The following is a 23,384-nucleotide window of genomic DNA, read 5'->3' on the forward strand; positions in this document are numbered from 1 at the left end:
ACGTCAGTGCTAAGTTGCAGACGTGGCCAGACTGTGTGCTGGGTGTCCTGGGGAGCCGTGAGGGCCTCAGCAGCTTCCTGCCTCCCAGGCTGGCTGATAGAACCACGTATGCACCTCTGAGCACCACGGCTGGCTCCAGACTGGGCCCTGTGGTGGGTGAGCTGGGGACACCGAGCCCAGGCGGACCCAGGCCTGGCCCTCCGGGAGCTCCTGGCAGTGATGGGAGCACAGGCAGAGAGAGCCACTCCCGTGTGACCAGGGCTGTGAAGGGCAGGAAGCCCAGAGGAAGCAGGGACCACACTGGGGCTCAGAGAAGGCTCCCAGATGAGACAAATGACCTGGGTCCTCAAAGATAAAAAGCAGCAGGAGACACCGTCCAGGAGGAGGGAAGAGAGAGCACCACGGCACCTTCAGAAAAGGTGAGAGGCTGTGCGAGCCCCGGGTAGCCTTGTGCCAGGAGACGGGGCAGACGGCTGGTAGAATCTGGACTTTACCCTGACAGTAGTGGGGAGCTGTAGAAGGGCTTTGAGCAGGAGAGTGACACTGTGATATTTGGGTTTCACGCAGATTCTTTGGCTCCATTTGAAGGATGGCTGAGAGAGTTGGGGAGATTGCTGGCTTCTGCACAAGTCCAGGCAGGAGACAGTGAGGCTCAGAGCAGGTGGCACTAGTGGCTGCCCAGAGGAGGGTCCTAGGAAGTGCTGCTGACAGGCTAGAGCTGGAGGGCCGAGGGGTTCTCCCCAGTGAAGCCAACACACCTGGTGACTGAGCCCCCCGTAGCGGGGAGCGCGCCTGCTGTCCAGGGCAGGGCTCCCACCCAGACTGGTGCCGTGTTTGTGGCACAGACCCATCCTGCTCTGACCTCCGTGCTCCAGGTCCAGGGTGGGGCCGTGGCCGGGCCATGGCCAAGGCCGTTCACGGATCCTCAGCCCTGTCTACTCCACTCCGGGGAGGGCCTGGCAGCCTGCAAATCCCAGCTGCTGCCCCTCTGTAAACACGTCCCCGCCCTCCTTCCTCGCTGCTTCCTCCCTCCTCTCCCGCAGCCCAGGCTCCCCCAGCCGCGGACCTCAGCTCTACTGACCAAAGGTGCGAGCTTTTGGCCTTGGGCTCGTGGCGCCCAACCTCGGTTCCTTTGTCTGTGAGATGGGTGTGGTGGTGACAGGGGCCAAACCACAGCCACTGACACGATGTTTGTGGAACTGGCAGAATAGCGCCCGACGTGTGGCTCAACGCAGTGGCTGTGGTTATTTTTACGGACACCGTGCGCAGTGCCCAGCGCAGTGCCCTGCACCTGCCGGTGCTTAAGACAGAGCAGCTGTTACCGTGATCAGTGAAATTCCAAACCACAGGCACCAGGCACTAACCAGCACCGGGGAGGGGTGGTGTGGCCGAGTCCCTGGACACGCCAGTCCCTGTGCTGGGGCACCTGATAATGTGGCCTCGGCTGACCAGCCATCACAGGGCCCCTAAAAGGGAGGAGCTATTGGCTCCATTTCACAGATGAGGACATTCGAGGCTCAGAGAGGGAAAGTGACTTGTCCAAGGGGCTGCACTGTTGATAAGAGGCAGACCCAGGAGTCTGACAGCAAAGTCGGGGTTTATTTTGCAATTGTCACATTAAAACAGGACATGAAGGTGGCGAGGAGGCTTGATGTGTGGGGAACCTCAGGCAAATCACTGGATTTTGGGGGGCTCAGGCTGCTGCTCTGGGAAGGCTGCTCTGGCGGCCGTGGTTCTGGGGTTCCATCTTGGTAGGGGGTGCCCCAGGATACTCCCATGGTGCTCTGGGGCAGAGGCAGCTGGTCCTCTCTTTCCTCTGTCTGGCCTAGCACCAGCCATCGAGTCCTGGGGGACCCGGGAGCAAGACCTGAACATAACCGGCTGCAGAGGGCCCGGCCCCTTACACGGTCTGGATGCAGGGTGGGGAGGGCTGAGACAAAGGCACCTCCTGGACCCCAGAACGAAGCCTTGTTCTCTCTGACGCAGACACGATGCTGGTGTGCACAGTTCTGAACTCGGAGATCCAGCGCAGCGCGGGCAGCACTGCCACGTCCCAGCTGCGTGTCCCAGGGCAAGGCGGGAGGCCGGGCCTGAGGAGGCAGACCCAGGACCAGCTCCCATTCCAGAGCTCTCAGCTCTGTTCCTCGTTGCATCGAGAGCAGGGGCAGGGGCCTGGGGCGGGGGCCAGGAGGGGACAGATCCAAGTTCAAATCTCAGCTCTGCCACTTCCCAGCTGTGTGGCCCTGGGCAAGTCACTTAACCTCACCTATTTTGTCATCTGTAAACAGGAACGTATAGAAGTGACTCCTAGTGTGGTTGTGCGGATTCAGGGAGACACAGGGCACCTCCTACACAGGAGCCCTAACACGGTTTCAGTTAAATACGTAGTTACTGAGCCACCCTCGGCGCCCAGCCCAGGAAGCGGGAGAGAGAAGGGAGGGCACTCCTCCTGTCCCCACCCAGCTGTCAACCTCGACAGAAAAGGTAGATCTTAATCTCCGAGGGGGTAGGTGACTTGTCTGTCCAGGACCACACAGCTACAAAGTTGAGGCTCCTGTTCAGGCCTAGCTGCCCTCTTCTGCCCTTGGGGATTTAAAATGACCGGTCTACAGAGCAAAGCCCTCAGCCTCGTCCCCTAAGACAGAGGCTTCTGAGAAGGGGCTGCCTGGGGCAGAAGCAAGAGCACCTGCAGCGGAGTCCTCAGACTTCTGCCCCAGTCTTGCCTCTCATGAGCTGTGTGACCTCGGGCTGGTTGCACAGCCTCTCTGGGCCTCCTTCCTTCAGCTCTGAGATGAGGGTGTCTGCGCGGCATTAGTGAGTGTGGAGGGCGCCCACACACGGGAGGAGCTTTCGCACAGGCCAGTGAGCCCGAGCACTGAGGTCGTGCTCACTCCAGGGCGTGCGGCAGCGAGTGCTGGGCTGTGTGGAAATCGGGCCTGTTGCCGGGGCGCTTGGCTCAACCTACCAATCTGCATCCTATCAATTCTCGTCGTCTGCGCGCTGGGTTTGAGGCACCTCGTGGTGTGATGCAGGGAGCCCGTGAGAGCTGCCGGCTGCAGGGAATCGTGGGGTAGCCGCAGAGTGCCACGAAGGGACTTTGTCATTTGCCCCTGTGAGCCTGAGGTTGGGGCACGGCTGAGCCTCTGAGGTATGGGTGGGGGTCTCTCACATCCCCCCGGCTGAGGCTGGCTGTCATTGTCCCCGATTCACAGGTGAGGAGCTGAGCTGCTCCCCGGGTCAGGACACCCGCTGTCCGTGGGCAGCCAGGAGTCGAGCCCAGGGCCCCGTGGCAGAGCCAGGGCTGCTCTGCACCCGCTGCTCCCTCCCCCCAGAGCCGCTATTCTGCCTCACCAACATTCCCAGCTCCTCACCTGTGACATGGTTATGTCACAGGATTGGCAACGGCACCTACCCTGTTAGGACGTGATGCACAGCATGCGCTGAGGACAGAGCCAGGCACTGTGGGGTGTGGGGCGCTGGGTCCATGGGGTCTTCTCTGTTTCAGCTTCGGGAAGGGACGTGGGTGTTTCCCCTCCCCGACCCCTTCTGGTTCTCGTTGCCTACTCGCAGCAGACACCCTCCCAGCGAGCCAGCGCAGCTGGGTGTCCCGACTCCGAGGCATCTCAGTGGCCCTGGGCCCCGGGGCTTGGAGCAGGCGGCTGCAAGGCAGCCTCTGGGAGCTGTTCCTGGACTCAGCGGCCCCCAAGCGCGTTGCAGGGCCCTGTGCAGCCAGCATTCTCCAGACTGACGGGGCCTGAGTCCTTCCTTCCCCGGGCTGAATGCCAGACCGGAGCTCAGACTTCACCCTGAAGGCGTAGCCACGGAGGGTCTGTAAGCAGTGGGTGGCGAGGTCAGGGCAGTTCTGTGCCAAGAGCGTCCTGGCTGCAGTGGGAGAGACGGGCTGTCACCCCATAAAAAAGTTATTAGCACAAGTGGCTGCTGAATGTATTAGTTTTCTATCGCTGCGTAACAAATTGCCACAAACTTTGCAGCTTAAAACATGACCCGTTTATCATCTCCCGGTTCCGCCGGCCCGGAGCCTGGCAGGCGGGGTGGGCGCTCTGCTCGGGGTCTCGAGAGGCTGATGTCAAGGTGGCAGCTGGGCCACGCCCTTACCTGGAGGCTCCAAGGAAGAATTCGCTTTTGGGCCAGCTCAGGGTGGCGGCAGGATCGGCTCCGTGTGGCTGTAGGACTGAGGTCCTGTTTCCTTGCTGGGTGTTGGGGGCTTCTCTCTGCTTCTCACCTCCCTGCCCTGAGCCCCCGGCCCACCCATGTAGAGCCCTCCCACAGCGGGATCTCTCCGCCCGTGGCTGCTGCCACCGGCCAAAGAAAACGCTCTGCTTGATAAAGGACTTGGGTGGTGAAGCCCGGCACATGGATAATCTTCTTATCTTAAGGTCCACTGATCAATAACCTTAATTACGTCTACAGAGTCCCCTTGGCCATGTAGCGTAACCACAGGGTAGCACTGGGGAGGGAGGTCACGGGGCCAGCTTAGAACCTGCCTGCCCTGTGCACTTCGGAGGGCTGTCAGGGCTGGGAATGGTCCCTGCCAGGGCCAGAAAAGAAATGTATGTTCACACCTGTGGCCAGAAGGGAGGTGGCAGGACAGGGGGGAGGAGCCAGGAGGCTTTGCAGAGTCCTCAGGGATGAGATTACAGCCCTTGGCTCCGGCAGACCACAGCGCTGGTGCCTCTGCAGGGCAGCTGGCCTGGGGAAGCTTCCTGGGCCCTGGTACCCAGCTCACCACGTCTGGGCTCCCAAATCTCTGGCCAAAAGTCAGCCACAGCTGTGGCATCTGCACACAGAGCACCTACTATGTGTCCCGCCTTGAGCAGTCAAGCCCCACAATGTTACAGACAGCACACCGAGGCTGGGGACACTGCCCAGGGCTCTGACCCCACGGCCGGCATTCCTAACCCGTGGGTGGCCCTGCATCCTGGGGGACCTGTGCCTACAGCCATGGGGAGGCCATGGCTTCACTGTGACATGTGGCTCCCATGGCCAGTGTGAGAGAGGGAGCAGCTATGGGCAGCTGGCAGGCCCCAGCCACTGACAAAGACACAAGGATGACAGTGACCAAGCCAGCCTCATGCTTCAGAGGGAGGCAGGGCTGGGAGGCAGAGGCCTGGCTGCTGCGGCTCCTCCCACCCTGCAGGCCTTGGGCCTCCCTCTCCTCCCTGGTGAACAAGTGAGCTGATCTCAAAGCCCCCCAGGCCCCATCAAAGCGCCGCCTCCTGCGCGGTGTTTCAGCCCCTCTGGATGGACAAGTTCACCAGAGAGGCGGGTGCCTTGCCCACCCGTCCACGGCACACAGGGAGCAGGACGGCCACGTGGTCCAGGACACGGCTGAGCTGGGGCCAGCAGTTCAAACCCCTGCTTCGCCACATCTGGGCCAAGCAGGGTGACTTGGGGTGTCTAAATCTCTGAGCCTCTACTCCTTGAATTTATCAAATGGGGGGCTAGGGTTGGAACCCCAAGATCTTGAAGGAGAAGGGAGGGACTATGGGGTCCTTGGGAGGATGGGGGCTGCTCCCCGAGGCGGGTGGGGGAAGGTGGGGGAGACATGTCCAGACTGGGCCGGCTGGTCACACTCATGCCAGAGCCTGCCCGGGAGTCTCTGCGCCCCAGCACCTCCCTCTCAAAGGGGGGTCTCGGCAGGCATCGAGGTGGATGCCTCATGCCCCCGATGTCTAATTAAATGGCAGCGATTTTGACGTGGCAGGTGATCTTCTCGGGAAGCCTGGCTTTAAATTTAGCTCCCTCCCCAGCCAGCCCTTTGAAAAGGCAGCTCTCCACAGAGGGAGCGAGCGTGAGTCATCGCCGGCCGCCCTGTGAGCAGCGTCTGCGGGGGAGCAGGCCTCCGAAGGCCGGGAAATAGTAAACAGGGAGGGAGGATCAGCCACGGATGTGGGGCGTCGGGCTCGGTCTGACACGCAGTAGGTGCTCAGAAGCGGGTGGGGCACCGTGTCCCAGGGCAGCCTGTGCAGCTACCGCGTGTCTCCCCAGCCTGGGCGGAGTGGAGCAGCCACGCGTTTTTTGAATGGTCCAGTGTGACAGTCACGTGCTCTGTCTCACCGAATTCGCACAGTCGCCCGAGCCTGCGCCCTCGCCCTGCCTCTGCAGATGCCCCGAGCATGGGAGGCTGAGAAAGGCTCCCTCACCTCCCAAACGTAGCCACGTCCTCGTCCCTGTAACCATCAGTGCTGCCTTATATGGCAAAGGGGACAAAGCACATTGCAAATGGCACTGAGTTAAGGATTTGGAGATGGGGATTATCCGGGATTATCCAGGTGGCCCTAATGCAATCACGTGTGTCCTTACGAGAGGGACACAGAAGGCGCTTCCAGAGGAGACCATGGGAGGAGGAGCAGACAGATGTGAAGACTTTGGCCTCCAAGGCTAGTGATGCAGCCACGAGCCAAGGATGCCGCAGCCACCCGAAGCCGGAAGGGGCAAGGATGGCCTCCCCTGCCCCGGGGCCTCTGAGGGTGCACGGCCCTGCTGGCACCTTGATTTTGGCCCAGGGAGGCTCATGTCAGACTTCTGGTCTCCAGAACTGTAAATTTTGTGGTCACTGGTCATGCAGCCGTAGGAGTTGTGCACTGAGAAGTGAATGAACTTGCCCCTGGTCAGACAGCTGGTGAGGGGCTGACATTCAAACCCAGATCCAACCAGTTCAAAGTCCACGCATTTTCCTGCCCAGCCCTCGGCCTCCTGGAAAGCAGAGGGACATTGACAGGACCACGTACCGACCAAGTGCCAAGAACTCCTTTATTCTGTGTTAATCCCAACAGGAGTGCTGCCTGTTATGACACACCTCTCATTTAGTCCTCATGTGACCCTTTGAGGTCATTCCCATTTTGCAGATGAGGAAACTGAGGCTCAGAGAGGCGAAGTGGTTTTGTCCGAGGCGGGGAAGCCCAAGCCGTGGAGAAGGGGAAGGTGCAGGGCCCCGGGAGCACAGAGGGGGGCAGGGCAGCCTCCTGCGTGATGGGGCTTGAGGAGGCCTTGCGGGGCTGAGGTGGCCGGGCAAGGGGGCTGGGCCGCAGGGACAGGAAGAGGACGCTGTGTTTCATTCTGCGGACACGCAGTTGCTGAAGCCTGAGCACCCCATGATGTCACCCAGCCAGGCTGTGGGCCTCCTTGGGGAAGCCACCCGGACAGGCACAGAGCCCAGTGGCAGGTGCGGGGGGGGGGGGCGGGGGAAGGGGCGGACTCCACTGAGTAACGAAGCTTTGCGGCATCCTGAGCGCCCCACACGCGTGCACACAGCTCTCCCTCGCACACAGAGGATCACACACACGCCACCGCACACGGAGAGCACGCACAGATACACCCACTGCACGGGCATTCCAGAAAAGGGAGAGGCCCACTCACTCCACCCACCCCTGCGTGTCAACATACGCACTCGCACATGCCACAACACACACCACACACCACACACCATACACACCACATAACACATACAACACACACCACACACCACACACACCACATAACACATAACATACAACACCCACCACACACCACACACCACATAACACATACAACACACACCACACACCAAAACATCACATAACACATACCACACACACCATACACTACACACACCACACACCACAAACACAACACACATACCACACACACAATACACATACCACATACAACACACAACACACAAATACACACCATACACCACACACATCACATACCACATAACACATACAATACACACCACACATACATCACATACCACACACCACACACACCACATACACACCACACACACAACACACACAAACACACAACACACACCACATAACACATACAACACACAACACACAACACACAAATACACACCATACACCACACACATCACATACCACATAACACATACAATACATACCACACATACATCACATACCACACACCACACACACCACATACACACCACACACACAACACACACACAACACACAACACACACCACATAACACATACAACACACACCACACACCACACACACACCACATACAACACACACCACACATACCACACACACACCACACACACCACATACACACCACACTCACAACACACAACATATACCACACACACACCACATACACACAACACACATACCACACACACACCACATACAACACACACACCACATACACACCACACTCACAACACACAACATATACCACACACACACCACATACACACAACACACATACCACACACACACCATAGACACACAACACACACAACACACACACCACAGACACACTGTGCTGCCCCGGCTCCCTCCCTGTCCTTCACTCAGCATGTGTCCATTAAGGCCCTGAGTGTCCCTGGTGCTGAGAGCCTGGTGACCCCAGGACGCAGCCTCTGCCCGGCTTAGAGGATAGGCAGCTCTGAGCACAGCGTGAGTCAAACCCACACACGTCCTGGCTGTGCCTCCCAGCCCCGGCCCTGCCAGCCCCAGGATCTTGGACCCGTTTCTTAACCTCGCTGGTACTCGGCTTCCTCATCATGACGAGGGACAATCACGGCCCCCCACCCCGGGACGGTTTGCCAGGCGCTTTGCCAGGCAAAGCGTACCCCGCTCACTTAACCTCCAGACATCCTGTGAGGGAGGCGCTGCTGCCATCTTCTCTTTAGGGCAGAAAACTGACGTTCAGGGAGGTTCTGTGCTGTGCCAAAGGCCAGTAAGGGACAAAGTGCTGCCTTGCTACAAATCCCAGGAGCCTAACCACTGGGCAACACCACCTCCCCAGCCTCTGCCACCCTCTCCCCTGGCGGCTGAGCAGGCGCTGTCCTCCCTGAGCCCTTGACTGTGGCCCTGACCTCGCCCTGCTGGGGTGTTCATGGGTGCGCCCTGCCCTTGGTTGGCGACTGTTCCTGTGGGCAGGGCCCATATCTGGTCCCTCAGGGTAGATTCAGTGTCCAGCCCAAGGCAGCTGCTCAGACCATGTCCACTTGGAGGAGAGAAGGGCAAGGCGGCCTGTGAGAATGAGGGGGAAACCGAGGCACCCCAATGGCGCAGGCTTCCTGTGGGGTGCACCCTGGCCCTATTCCCACCCCCCAGTGGGTGCCCTGGGCACACAGCTGAGCCTCTCTTACCCTTGAAAGGAGCACGGGATGTGGCATCAGAAATGCCCCATCAGCAATGGGGGCTTGGGCAGGTGGCCTCCCCAGTCTTGCTGAAACACTGGTTCTCTCTGGTTCCTCCTCAGCAAAACGACAGCCAAGCGTCTTCCTTGAAGGGCTCCCTCCTGTTAAGGACGGTACTGTGGGTGAGCCAAACGGGGAGCCTGGGCTTGGACAACAGGCTTGAGCCCGATTCTGCCCCTTGCCGGCTGTGTGGCTCAGAACAGGTGTCTCAGCCTCTCTGAGCCCCACTGCCTCATCTGTAAAATGGGGAGGGCACTGCCCAGCACTCTGGTGAGGAATAAATGAAATAAAGCTTCTAAAGGGTTCAGTTTCTGGTGAGGTTCAATCAATGTTTATAAAACTAAAATCAGACCCACTGACACAGGTGACTCCGGGTGGCATCAGTCTTAGGGCCGATAGTCCTCCAGGGGTTCCGTTTTCCCTCCTAAAATGAGGAATCTATAAACCATCTCCACCATCCTTCTGTGGGGCTCCTCAGGGGGCTGCAAGGTCCCCCCAACACCTTCTTTACAAGCCGAGGTTACTGGGCCAGGACGGAGGAAGGTGGGGACACTGAGGCCCACAGCTGGAGGCCACACACGGAGGCCAGCACAGCCTTGTCCTGCAGCTGAGGGGTGAACTGGGGGCAGCTGGAAACGGCGGTGCTGGGGGGAGAGACGGCGGGGGCAGCGAGAGCCCAGGCAGTGGTCCAGGGGGGTCAGGACCGGGGCTCTTCCCACGGGAAACCTGGACGGAGCATCTGCCGGCTGTGCGGGGTCCTCGCAAGTCCGACCCTGACGGCGACCACCTCGCTCAGGGCGGCTGGCGGCACTAACACGGCCTGCGGAGGACGGCTGGGGAGGTGCCCGCAGGTGCGGCCTGGAGGGGCTGCGGGCGGGGTTCCCGCAGGGGCTGGGCCGGGAGCTCCGGGGGAGCAGGTGCGTGGGGGAGGGGTGGAGAGCCGAGACAGGGGAGGGGGAGAAAGGAGAGAGAAGGGAGCAGGGGGGAGGCAAGAGGGGAAGGAACAAAGGAGAGGGGACCAAGAGAAGGAAGAAAGGAAAGGAAGGCAGGGAGGGGAGGGAAGGGCAAAGGAGAAGGAGTGAAAGAACGGATGGGAAGGAGGGAAGTAAAAAGAAAGTGAGAGGAAAGAACAACAGAAAGGAGGGGAGGGGAGAGGGGGATTGCAAAGGGGAAACATTAGGAGGAGCACAAAGGGAGAGAAAGCGCGAGCGGGGAAGGAGAGATTGCGAAAGAGAAAATGAGCGGAGGACGCAGGGAGCGCGAGGCAGCGCGAGGGAGAGGGAGGAGGCGGCGCGCGCCGGCGGGGGAGCGGCGAGGGCAGCCGGCGGGAGCGCCGCGGGCCCGCGGAGGGCGGCAGAGGGCGCGGAGCTCGGGCGGGCGGCAAAGAGCGCGGCGGCGGCGGCGGCGGCGGCGAGCGCGGGGCCCGCGAGCATGAGCGCGGCGGCGGCGGGCGCGGCGCGGGGCTCGGGGCCGGCGGGCGGCGGGGCGGCGCGGGCCGCCGAGTAGCCGCGGGCGGCGGCGGGGCAGCGCGGGGCATGCGGCCGGCCGCCGGACCCCGAGCCGGACCCCGAGCCCGAGCCCGAGGAGCCCCGGCGCCGCGCCGCGCCCCGCGCGCCTAGGAGCGGGCGCCTTCGGACTCCGGCCCGGAGCCCCTGATCCCCGAGTCCCTGGGTCCCCGCAAGCCCCAGAACCCGGACAACTGTTGCGGCGGCGGCGGCGGCGGGGGCACCGCGGAGACGTGGGTAGCCCCCGCGCCCCAGCAGGCGGCTCCCGCGGGCGCCGGCTCCCGGCTGCGGAGCGAGGAGCGAGCGGGCGGCGGGCACGAGGTGAGCGGCGCCCGGGGCGGGCGGGCAGGGGCAGCGCGGGGGAGGGGCGCTTCGGCCGGGGTCCGAGCGCCCGGGAAGGGGGCTGGGGACGGAGCTCCTGGCGGAGGACGGTCCAGGCGGGTGGGGGGCGGGGTCTGCGGTGCAGCGGCTCCGGAGAAGGGGTGCGGGCGCCCAGGGCGGGCAAGGGTGGGCGCCCTGGGAGAGGCGCGTAAGGTGCACTGGGGGGTTTGGGCGCTTTAGAAAGGGGCCAGGGACGACCAGGGGTGAGTCTGGGGGCAGGAGCCCTGTGGGACGGCCGGTGTTCTGGCACTGGGGTCCGCGCCAGCGCTCACCGCGGTCGGGATCGCTGAACCTTGGAGAGGAAGGGCCCCCCGGTCCAAAGAACAGTCCGGAGCACATCGTGACGGGACGCGGCGGCAGGGACCGGAATCCGCGTCCAAGGTGGGGACCGGCGTCCAAGGACCGAGTCTGGGAGCCCAGTGAGCCGGGAGCCCCGTGCGCGCTGGACAGGGTCTGGAGTCACACTGCGGACCCTGAAGGCTTCGGGGATCCCAGCTAGGAGTCGCGGGGAACGAGGAAGGCTTTCCAAGTGCGTGCCCCTCGGTCCCAGCCCGCCGCGTGGCCCCCGCGGAACCGCTGCTGCCTCCCAGGGCCCCATCAATATTGATCCCGCGCCCGCGCCGGGGGCTGGGTGGCCGGGCAGCGGCCTGGGAAGCTCATTAGCGCCAGTGGTTGCCATGGCAACAAGACCCCAAGCATCTTCAGGTTATATTTATTTTAATTATTATTATCATTATTAGTGTTAGTATTTGCTATCCAGCCAGAGGGGGGGAAAAAGAGGGAAAAAAGCCAGTGAGCGTGTCCATAGCCCGCAACTGTTACCTCTTTGGAAAGAGCCAACAAGGACTGGCCGGTAGATCAGGCCGGGTCCCTGCTGGGGTCCCACTCTGGGTGTTACCTGCCCCAGCCGCACCCCTGGGGCAATGGGCAGGGAAGGGGTTACATAATCTGCAGGAGGCTGTCAGTGTGGCCTCTTCGTGTCTCCCCGCCTTGCTTGGCCTGCTGACCCCTCCTCTCAGGGACTGTCCTGGCCAAGGAAGCCCAGGATGGGAAGAGAAGGAAGTGCCCTGCACCAGGAATCCCTGGGAGTGGCCTCCAGCCCTCTGTGCCCTCCTGGGTGACCTTGAACGAGGCTCCTGCCTCCTCTGAGCCTGTTTCCTCATCTGTAAGGTAGACCGAGAGCCACTCCCACCACCAAAGGTTGCTGTGAGGTCACGCTGGGAAAGCCTTGTAAGTTCCCAGTGAGCACTGACGGCTGTGTGACCCCAGGCAGCTGCCCACACGTCTCTGGACCTCCATTTCCTAGACTCTAAAATGAGGGCCTGGCTCCAGGCATTGTCTGAGGTGTTTTCACTCACTGACGTCCTGTGAATGTCACTGCTGCTGTGACTGAAATGCCGTGGCGCTGGCAAGTTCAGCTCCGTCCAGGCCCAGACCGATGGGACTTCCTCCCGCCAGCACCGCTGTTTCCTCACCTGATTCTGACTGTCCAAATGTGGCCGGGAGTCGGGCGGTCCAGCGGGAACCATGCGGACTCTTCACCAACGGGTAGGCTGTGGGCTTTGGTTGGAAATGTCATTCAAAACCAGAATCAAAATAACGCCCCGTCCCTGGTGTCCACCAGGATAATCACCGTACCAATCAGGGTGGCCTAGAACGGGGGGTCCCTCCCCCGTGTCCTGGATCCGTGACTGCTCCATGCAGGACACCTCTCCAGAGAGGCTGTCTGCTGTCCCTGTCCTGGCTGGAGGTTGAACACGGAACAAGAGATGGCCAGGAAGTTCTGCAGCCCGGCAGCCCCTGCCCCTTGCGGCTCAAGCTGAAAGCCTGAGGCAGGGTTTTAGGCCTATTTGCTTAATGTCGCTGTCACGCTACATCCTGGCTCTGTCTCAGGCATCTGGGAGGTATTGGACTGATGAAGTGAGGTGAGGGAAGCAGTTTGGCTTGGAGCTGCGTGTGTGCGCGCGTGTGCATGCATGTGTGCTTGTGTGTGTGTGTGTGTGTGTGTGTGTGTAATGTCCCATCCCCACACTCCTGAGTCACCCAGCCTGCAGCTTATCAGGGCAGCTGGACTGGACAAAGGTGTGGGGCAGGGCCAGTGCTGCTCAGACCTTTGTGGGTGAGACAGAAAGCAAGTGGGCCCTGCCCAGATGGAGACCTCCTGAGAGCCATTCCCTGTTACCGGTTGTCCACCCGTCCGTCTGTGCCCATCCGCTCCTTCACACCCTTCTTCAGCTGGGTCGTGAGCCCCCTCGCCTACCACTGATGGGCACTGGCTCTGCCTTTGGCAGCTCTAGAGGAAGCAGAGTCAGAGGTGTGCCTGGGCCAGGCTGCTAGGCAGTGGGGCACATGTCAGGGGCGCATGCAGATAGCACCGGCCCCACGGAGACAGGAGGGGTCAGGGCCTGGGCCAGGAGGACAAGCATGAATCAGCCAGAAGAAGGGGGAGAAGGTGTTCTGGCAGGGACCCTCTGTGGGCAAAGGTGCAGACACCTGGGAGGCAGGCTGGCACCTTTGGACGTCTGGGGTGGAGAGGTGGCTGCAGGACGAGAGGGCAGGGAGGTGGAGCAGCTGGAGCAGGCCGGGCAGGGACAGCACCGCCTGCCCTGGGGGAGGGTTTGCGCAGCGGGGTGGCCAGGTTCGGAGCCTCTGGGTGGGCTGCCCGTGGTTGAGGAAGGCAGAGGGAGGGGCAGTTTGGGACGAGAAGATGAATGTGGTTTCCAACTCTAGGACAGTCGGCCAAACCCCCGCCAGCCCCTCCTGCTGGCCGCACTGCAGGAGAGGACTGCCCACACCCTTGGCTTCTACCGGGGAGGTGGCCGGTGGACACCATGTCCAGCTGCCCCCACTGTCTGTGTCTACAGTAAAGGACTTGACTGACACAGGCTCGCAGTTGTGCCCCCCACAGCGATAGGACTGCACTTGGCAGGGAAAGCTCGAGGCAGACCGAGAGCCAGGTCGGTGCTGAGCAGAACCCATCGCTCAGTCCTCACGCCAGCCCGTGAGCGGCAGTTGTAGATTCTGTTGTGCAGATGAGAAAACAGTCTCGGAGAGGTTAATACATGAACACAGCTAGAACTGTGCCCCCGGCCACGACACTGTCACCTGGCGCCCGATGGTGAGACGGTGGCCATGAGCCCCTGTGGGTCAGGGTCTCTGCAGTCTGGCTTCCTAGTCAGTGTCTTGTTGACTTTCCTCTGGACTGACTGACCCAGAGTGTGGCCCATCTTACGCTCAGATGCAAGGTGTCACCTCCCTTTGGGTGACTAATGTAACAGATATATATTATCTGTGACTAATATGTTAGTTGACTAATATAACAGATCCACACTGATCTTCCAATGAACCGAGAGCCCCTTCCCCTGATCCCCCCCGAGGGGCTTTTCCCAGCCTGGCTGCGCTTTTTAGAAGTTACTGGAACAATAGTCAACCCCTAAGAACAGTGGGGCCTCATTTCCTAAACACTTTTCTATAAAGTGGGGTCCTGAACATCTGGAGCCGCTGTAAGAGGGAGACCTGCACATGTGCTCCTGGGGACGCTGTCAACTCTACACGGGTTGATCTCACTCTGCACAGGGCCTGGCATTGGGGAGGTCCCATCTCTCCCTCCCTCCCTCTTTCCACCCCTTCCCTCCTTCCTCTGGTGCACACATTCCTTGACCCCTACAGGTGACCCCCCTCGGGAGGCAGAGGAGACCCCAAGGCCACCGAGACCTGCCCCTAGGCACCTCCTAGCCTAGACATGACCAGTGTCTGTGCCTGGTTAATGATTGACTATGTGAATATGTCATTCTGTAGCTGGGACTGTGGATGTCCTGGCACTGCTGCCCTACTGATGTGCCCCCTCTCCCCCACCCCTCCCCAGCTGTGCCAAGCGCCACCCTCATTTTCCTCTTAGCTGTGACTCAGTTGCAATGCTCAGGAGGGCCTTCCCTTGGCATCCTGACTTCCCACGCACTGGCAACAGCCCCTCTGAACCCAGGTTTTCTTGTTCAGCAACTTGGGGACATGCTGCTTCTGGAAGTGCCAGAAAGGCACCAACAGGGTCTTTGGCATGGGAGCCCTGCTCTTCATTGCCTACACTGGGGACAGGTGTCAGACTAAGGTGGGGACAGCAGCAGCTCCAGGACCCATGTGCTGTGCTGCGCGAGGCCCCAGGAGCTGCTCATAGAGGGAGCTTGGAGCTCATTGGCTTCTCCATATACAGATGAGGACATTGAAGCCCAAAGTGGCTAGAAACAAGCTCAAGGTCACAGTGAACTGGCCATCCTTGAGGTCCAAGGTTGTTCTCCCATGCATTGCAGATGAGGTGGGCATTGTCCAGCGGCCTCTGAGGCCGCTGCCAGGGTGGATGTACAAATATTCGTTGGATGATGAAATTTGCAATAACCGCCCCCCACCCAGGCTCCCTTAGGAAAAGCCTTCGGAATCTCTTCCTCCCTGGCCATCCAAGCAGAAAAACAGAAGCCAAGATGAAATGCAAATGCCGCCTGTCCCATGCTTTCCCACGTCAACCATGAATGGAGGGCTTACGTCGCATGTTCTCCACGCCCCCCTCTCCTTCCCTCCTCCCGTCTGGGGCGCGCACACTCCGATCACCGCCCATCTGTCCGCACACGCCCCTACCTCAGCAGATGTGCGCAAATGCGCCTTCAAGAAATTAAGAAATAATGCATGAGTTTCCCAAATTACACCCATTTAACACTGAATTAAGTTCTGGAAACTCTTAGCAGAGCCCTGGGAAGGAAAAAAAAATTTTTTTTTTTTGGTTCACACTTCCCTGGAAAATAAGACAAACCGTGATCTTTTAAAACCCAGCCACATAATCTGATTATTCCTCCCTGACAAGCCTCGGAGAAACGCCGGCGGAGGGAGGCGAGGCGACGGCCGGCTCTGCTGCTGCGGAGAGATTTGCATTGGGAAACTGGGCTGGGAAAGTTTGTCTCCTGTGCCAGATTCCGAAGCTCCTCATCGCCTGATGGGCTCAAAATAAAGTGCCGTTTTCTTAGATATTGGCACAAATTAAAAATAAAGGCAAATTCCTTCCATAATCCAGTTGGAGAATTTCCTCCGAGGCTCCCTGAGCGTGTTACGGAAACGATGGTGATTTGCTTTCGCTTCTGGTTCCTTTCCTTTGTTGGGAGAGCTGTACGCGCAGCTGGATTTATAGACCAACAGAAAATGCGTTAGCGTTCATTCATCCCGCGCTTCTGGAGCGCCTACCAAGTGCCAGGTGGGGCGCCAGCCCAGGGGACGGGGAGAGAGGATTGGAAATAGGGCCCTGCCCTGGTAAGCTTTGCAGTTGGGAGTGGGGGGAGTGCAGGAGAACAAAAGAAAAACGGGCATCTGAGAGTCAGGGAGGGCTTCCCAGAAGAGGTGACTTTTGGCTTAGGTCTTGAGGGACATGTAGGAGAGTTTCAAGCAGAAGGCAAGGGCATTTCAGGATGGGGAGCGGCCTGAGGAGGTTCTTAACAGGGTCTCACGTGGGTGTGGTCCTCAGAGGCCCCTCGTAATTTTAACATATGAAAGTTGCTTTGTTATAAGTGGTTGGTTTTTGTCTTTGCACAGAACCTTTTCATATCCATTATCTAACATCGCCCTCCAGTAGCCCAGGGCAGGTCTGGGTTCCCTAAAAAGAGCTGAGCCTGCAGAAGGGAAGCGAGGGGGCCAGAGTCACAACCGGACGGACGGCTCGGGCTGTGAAAGAAACCCCGGTCTGGATCAGCGGGCTCTCTGAGGGCAGGAGAGTGAGCATAGCAAGCCGTTGACTCAAAATCCCAAAAATGAAACCCAGGAACCACACGCACTGACACAAAGGCAGAGGGGCCACCGGAGCCTTACTCCTTGGCTGCAGCAGGGACGGGGCTTCAGGACGTGTGCCCTGGTGATGCCCACGCCAGAGCCGCCAGCTCCGAGCCTCGGTCTCTGTGTCCACAAAATGTGGCGGTGGAGCCTGTCTGCAGTGTGCAGGAAGCCAGGGTCATCCCTGAGCCCCACGAGGCCAGAACCCCGTTCAGCCTTCAGCCCGGCAGGAGCTCAGCAGGGCCTTTGCGGTTTAGATTGTTCAGGCTTCTTGGAACAGGTCAAAATGTGGCGTCGGCTGGGGGTGACTGCCCAGAATCTGATCCCTGGGACCACGAGGCCTTTGGGGCATGTGCCCTGGGCTGAGCCAAGGCCCGTGGTCAGGGCAAACAAGCCAGAGGGAGGTTCCAGGTGCTGCTCCCCAGGTGGGGTGGGGGGCTCCTCCTCCAGGAGCAGCCTGAGGTCCTTGAGGCTGCGCTGGGGCTCCACCCTGGACCAATCTCCCCTCTGCTGGCTTCTCACTCTGCGACCTTGAGCAAGTTATGTAAATCCCCAGCCTCAGTTTCCTCACCTGCAAAATGGGTTATTGTGAGAACCAGCTAAGATAAATTTGCATAAATGCTTAATTAGCACATAGTGTGCATTCGCCATGGTGTCAGCTCTGTATTCGCCTTTCGTTACTGTTACAAACTGCATCGTTACTCTGTTAATACTGCTGCTGCGGCCCTTCCTTGAAGCAGCCAGGCAAGAACCAAATCTGATCATCTCCAGACCCTGGAGCAGGGACGTCCGTGACAGTAGTTGAATGCACGTGGAAATGAATCAGTGCACAGTCAGGCAGTAGTGCCGGGCGACCTCAGAGCCAGGAGTTATAGCAGCCAGCCTTGGGGCCTGGGCTCCCATCCAGCCTTTCTAGTGCCCAGTGTTGCTCTGCGGTATTTCCCTCTGAGCCTCAGCATCCTTGTTTCAAAATAAGGTTGATGGTGATGATGATAATAACTTGGATGGGCGGTTGTGAGGGTTAGAGGGAGGGAGCTCACATTCCACACTCCAGGATCAGCTACAGTGATAACTGCTACGTATCACCCCCAGGCTCCAGAGGGACTATAGGGGTTCCAATCCCAGTCTCCACTCCTACTGGCTGTAGGACCTTGGACAAATTACATCACCTCTCAGCCTCAGTTTCTTCATCTAAAAATGGGGATAATATCCACCTTACAGGGTTCTTGCAAGAATTAAATGAGTTAATCCAAAGAACATGCCAGTGCAGACCGGCAAACAGTAGGTACTCAGTCAACATTGCTGGTGTTGTTATCACCACTGCTACGTTTCGTAACACAAGCACCAAGGAGGCACAGAGCCGAGCGGGTCAGAGAGCTCCTCTCTATCCTGGAAGGTGGGGGGGGCTACCGGCCACCTTGTTCCTGGTTTTGTCTGTAGCCAGCATCCAGCCCGGCTGGGCATGCCTTGGACGGGTCTGCTAGAATGAAGGGGGGGATGGATGGAGGGTTGGATGGACGGACAGACGAATGAGTGAGTGAGTGAATGGTGGCCATTAGGAAACATGACAAGCAGCTCAGGTAGGAGCTGAAGGACCAGGGCAGAGGCTTCCCTTTGAGGACATGAGCAACGAGGTGGGATGTGTAGTGTAACTGGATGTGATCCCTCTTCCCTGTCCGAACCTTTGTTGACTGGGGCCAGTGGCCCAAGTCTGGGGACCCAGGCTGCTTGGTGTCCCCGAAAGTTTGGTTCTGGAGCAGGACAGACCTGAGTTCAGACTGTGGCTTCTTCGCCTTAAGTTCCTGCGCTGCTCTGAACCTCTGTCCCCCGCCCCCCGTATCATGAGGAGAACACTGCACTCCGCTGGAGGCCTGGGGCATGCGAAGATAACTGGTTGAAGGTGCTCTGCAACTGTAAAGGCAAACTGACAGTCAGAGGAGTTTGGGCTTTGCGCAGTGGGCGACAGGGAGCACAGGCAGTTTTGGAGCGCGGAGTGGTGCGGTGTGGGTAGAGTTCATGAAACATCAGCCTGGGGACTGGCTGATCCCCTCCCAAGGGACCCAGGGTGTGGGTCAGGGAAGCGGTGGCAGGGGCCTGGGGCAGTGAGGTGGCGCCTCCAACCTGTGGGCAGAATCAGGCCTGGGAGAGCCACAGGACAGGGTGGGCACGCCGTTTGTTCAGGGATGAGCCACCCTGCCCAAGGCCCCTGAAGCCCTGACTGGCTGGAAGACCCTCACCTCCTTGCCCGCGGCCTGGGCACTTTGCAAACACTACTTTGTTTAATCCTCTTGACATTCCGTGAACTGGGACAGGTTACCCACCAGCGGCTCAGAGAAGCAAAGTGACTTCCCTGAGGGCTCATAGTTGCTAAGTTGCGAAGTCCCTAGGTGGCTTCTGCTATTGCTCCTGGAGAGGTCAAATACACTGAAAGGTCAGGAGGGGAGCTGGCATGGGAGCTCAGGGTCCCACACTCCTGTGCCCACCCCTCCCCACTGTGTGGCCTTGCCCAACCACCTCGCTCCTGCATGTCTCAGTTTCCCCTTCTGTGAAATGGGTCCATAGCAGGCCCTCCTGCACCAAGTCTGAGCCAGGATCACTGAGGGCCGTGCAGAGTGCTCCAGGTGGGCAATCCCTTTCCACTCACTTGTTATTGTTTGAACTCTTTCTCTCTGGAGGAGAGAGACACGGGTGGCCAGCCCCCGGGGACGAGTGGGCCCTGTAGGAGCAGGAGAGCAGTGGTGCTCAAGGTTGTCCATGCTCTGTCTGGGTCCAGAGGTCGCCAGAGGCAGGGTCTTTAACAACCGGAGTCTGGGTTTCGCCACTGCCTGTGGCTTCCTCAGAAGGGGGCAGGTGTCGGGCAGGGGTGGGCACGCCGGTTGTTCAGTTCACGTCACCAGTGTATTCACTCTGGCGATGGCAGCCGGGGCTAGTCCTGATGGGCTTACAGCCTGCAGGGAGCCAGGGACACAGTCACCTGTTCTGCCTGGAGGCTCTTGTCCCCCCTCAGGGATGCACAGGTGCGGGTGATGACAGGTGGGGGGCAGTTCTGCCTGGGGGAAAGGGGCTGGGCGTCAAAGAGGCCTTCCTGGGGGAGGCAGCACCCTAGGAGGCGGAGTGTGAGTTAAGCAGGTTGACAAGTGGGGAGACGGGGTGTTCGAGGGGGCGGGAACAAGGCCCATAGAGCTCCAAGGAAGGGTTTGCACAGCTGGCCCATGGCATCTGGGGGAAGCTGAGCAGAGGCCAAGGCTGGACAAGTGTGACCTCTGAGGACTCCGGTGAGTTTCCTGTGGACCCAAGATGGCAAATACGTGGCTTGAGCACCACCACCATCCACTGCTGTGCCCAGGGCAGACATTGCTAGTCGACTGCCGTGGCAGGCTCCAGATGCGCCCAGTCCCCAGGCAGCCCCAATTGCATCGGTACCTGAGGTGACACCTGTCTGCCCTAGCTGCTGCGGGCAGTGGGGTAACAATGCTTGTGTGTGACTCAGCCCAGAACCCAAAGTACCTTCCTGATGGGAGAGGAAGGCAGGTTGTGGCCAGTCTCCGGTGTGACCCCACCACCCCACAGTGCCCGGTGAGCTCAGCTCTTCCTGGGGTAGCAAAGCCTTGCCCTCAGGGGCAGGGTGCTTCCAGCAGGTCCCTGGGCATGCGTGCCGCCTGGGGGTGCAGACCTCCCACAGGGGCCAGCCCCTCCTCCATCGCCTGCAGGTGACAGGCAGCAGGCCAGCCCGGGACAGCCGTGGACGGCCATGGAAGGCCAGCCGGAGCCCGGCGGAGGAGTGGGTCACGGCGGAGTCTGGGGCGCAAGGCGTGGCAGAATTATAGGCAGGACTAGGGAAGATTAGGAGACTTCTCTCCTGAAATTCAAACAATTGGACAATCTGTTCTGGATCGATTTAGAAGCAGTGGAGTGAAAAAAAATTAGAAAATCTAGTGTGAAAGCTATTTTCTCTCCCTCCCGGCTCAGTTGGGCGGAGGGATGAGCTGGGGTTTATTTGTGCACTGTCCGAGGCCGCGGCCAGGGCCTCACCTCCTCACTGTCCCCCCGCCACCTCCCCGCCCACTCATCCCCACCGGCTGCTCCTCCACGCGCAGCTCTGGGCGGCAACCAGGGGGTCTCGGAGGGGCAGCAGCCCTGGCTCTAGGCTCGAGCCGCCGATAGCCTACAGCGGCTCAGACGTGGGCATAGCTAAAATCGGACCTTCTGTCCCCACCTCCCACTGCGCCAGACCAGGGCATCTGCCTGCCAAGGCCGGGTGTATCTGTCTAGTTCACTCCTACATCCCCAGGGCCGGGGCCCACAATCGAGGCTGGCACGTAGTAGGTGCTGAATAAGTTTCTTGCCTAAAGGAAGGGAAGGAGGGAAGGGGGAAAAGGAAGGAAACTGAGGCTTTGGCTGAAGCGACCCACTCACACTCACGTGGTCTGGTGGAGGTGGAAGTAGGATTGGAATCAGACCTGTCACTCCCAAGACCTGGATTCCCCCACGCCCCACGCCCCGTCCCTGGGCCAGGAGCTGGGGCGGAGACATTCAGGGGCCTCCCACGCCGCTGACCCCTTTCTTTCCTGGCACGGTGCGTCCCACTCCTCCTAACACAACTCCTACATTTAATCTTTCACGACTTGAGCCAAATGCTGATTGTTTTAAAATAAGCTTGTTCAGTGTGAGGCCAGACCAGAGTTGGGGGCGGGGCCGGAGCTGTCCACGCGGCTGACTTGTCCCCCGACGGGAGTGGGCTCCCTCGGGGCTGTGGGGAGTTCCGCCGGGGCGGGGTCTGCCGGGATGTTGTGAGCATGGGCACAGCCCGCCCCGGTGGGACATGGGACCAGCTGATTCCCAGAAAGGTCTCTTCTGTTTCACCCAATCACGGGGGGGAAATTCCCAGTGACGGGAAGTGGTTTCATTTCAGTGATGGCAGCTCCCGCTCCTGTCCCCCTTCCTCCCCAAGGCCCAAGGCCAAGAGCCTGAGGGCCAGAGATCCTTGCTTTGGAAACCCGACCAGCTTGGGTCCAAGTCACAGAAGCTCAGCAGCCGTGTGACCTTGGGCAGGCGACACAACCTCTCTGAGGCTTAGTTTTCTCATCTGCAAACTGAGGGTGGTCCTCTCTCCTCTTGTGAAAATGAATTCTCGTAAAACAGCCTGCACAGGGCTGGGCACAGCGTAGGTGCTGGGGACACAGTCTTCCTCGCGCTTCCGCGGGGCGGGAGGCGGTGATCACGTACAGTCTGCCTCTTACGTGGGTTCTGCCTCCGTGGCCTGGAGTCTCCCCGGGCTTCAGTCCTGGGCAGAGCCCCCCAGCCGACAATGGGGGGCGATACCACAGCACAGGGGCCCTTGGAGCCCAAGTGTCTGAGCATCGCCCTTAGCTACGCCTGGGATGTGTGGCTCGGGCTGGGTGTGGCCAGCGCACTGTCATGGAGGGAGCTCTGTCTGCGTATGTGCTGTGACCTCCGGAAGGGACAGCCTCTCTGAGCCTCTTTGTCCTCATCTGAGGCTAAGGAACACCCCCTGCCCATGTCTCAGGGTCCCTGTGTGACTCACCTGAGAACATGGGTGACAGCTCTAAGCAAACCCCAGTCCCAGGAGAGGATGGCCAGGGAAAGGGGACCTTGTTGACTAATCACCTCCTGACACCCTAGCAGGGTGCTCAAGGTTCACCCGTATGAATATTACCTCATTTAACCCTCACACCACCCCAGTGAGGCTGGGGTTAGCACCCCACTTTACAGGGGGAGGCCCAGAGAGGCCGAGTCACGTGTCCAGGGTCACAGGACCAGCTGGGTCCCCTCCCCCAGGCTGGCCTGCACTTTCTGTCCTCTCTCCGGCCAGGCTTGGGCCCAGCACCCGCCTCCCCTTGGAATTCTGCACTTGCGGTTCCAGTTCTGATTGGGTTTCCTGCCGACAAAGCTCTTTCGTAAATGCTTCTGGATGTTACCTCTCCGTTCCCCAGAAATTTCTGAGCCAACATTCCCCAAAGGCAGCGCACTAATTAGACTTCCCTAACACTGTTTACCCAGATGTTGACCTCTGCTAGAAAACGTAGCAGTTTTCCCCCCATGAGGAGGGACGCTCATGTGTGAAGAGCAGGAATCCTGCTGTCGTGGGCGCGGGTGGCGTCTGGCCCTGGGGGGCCATCTCCCAGGTGGGCTCTGCCCTGGAACGGCCCCCTGGGTGGGCTCCCAGATGGGCTGCACGGGGTGGGGTCTGTGCTGTGCCCCTCCAGCCCTTCTTTCTCTGCGCACGTCTGGAGTCGGGGCTGCGGGGGCAGAGCCCACCTGGGCCGCGGTCAGCGTGCTCTGCTGCTCGGCAGACGCCGGCGGACACGTTTACGGGCGGTTCTTTTGTTCCTAAAGTGTGGACTGAGAATCAGGAGGGTCTCTCATTTTGAGAGGACACAGAGAAGAGGGATTAAACTGGGGAGTGGTGGTTGGCGCCTGCTCTGCTGCCAGGCGGGGACGGGGGAGCCCCGGCCCCAGGGAGGAGGGAGGACGGGCGGGGGCAGAAACGAC

General features: G+C 59.9%; 1 protein-coding gene across 1 annotated transcript in view; it reads left to right on the top strand.

Annotated features, from left to right (window-relative positions):
- The first annotated feature begins 10,739 nt into the window (after nt 1-10,739).
- The window catches only part of SHISAL1 (shisa like 1), a 68,088-nt gene continuing 55,443 nt past the window's right edge, over nt 10,740-23,384 (top strand). Inside the window, exon 1 of the mRNA XM_045552823.1 lies at nt 10,740-11,009. The gene's annotated coding sequence lies outside the window, so the exon portion shown is untranslated. The remainder of the gene's footprint in view (nt 11,010-23,384) is intronic.

Source organism: Lemur catta, chromosome 6 (genome assembly GCF_020740605.2).
Source record: "Lemur catta isolate mLemCat1 chromosome 6, mLemCat1.pri, whole genome shotgun sequence".
NCBI classification, from domain to species: domain Eukaryota; kingdom Metazoa; phylum Chordata; class Mammalia; order Primates; family Lemuridae; genus Lemur; species Lemur catta.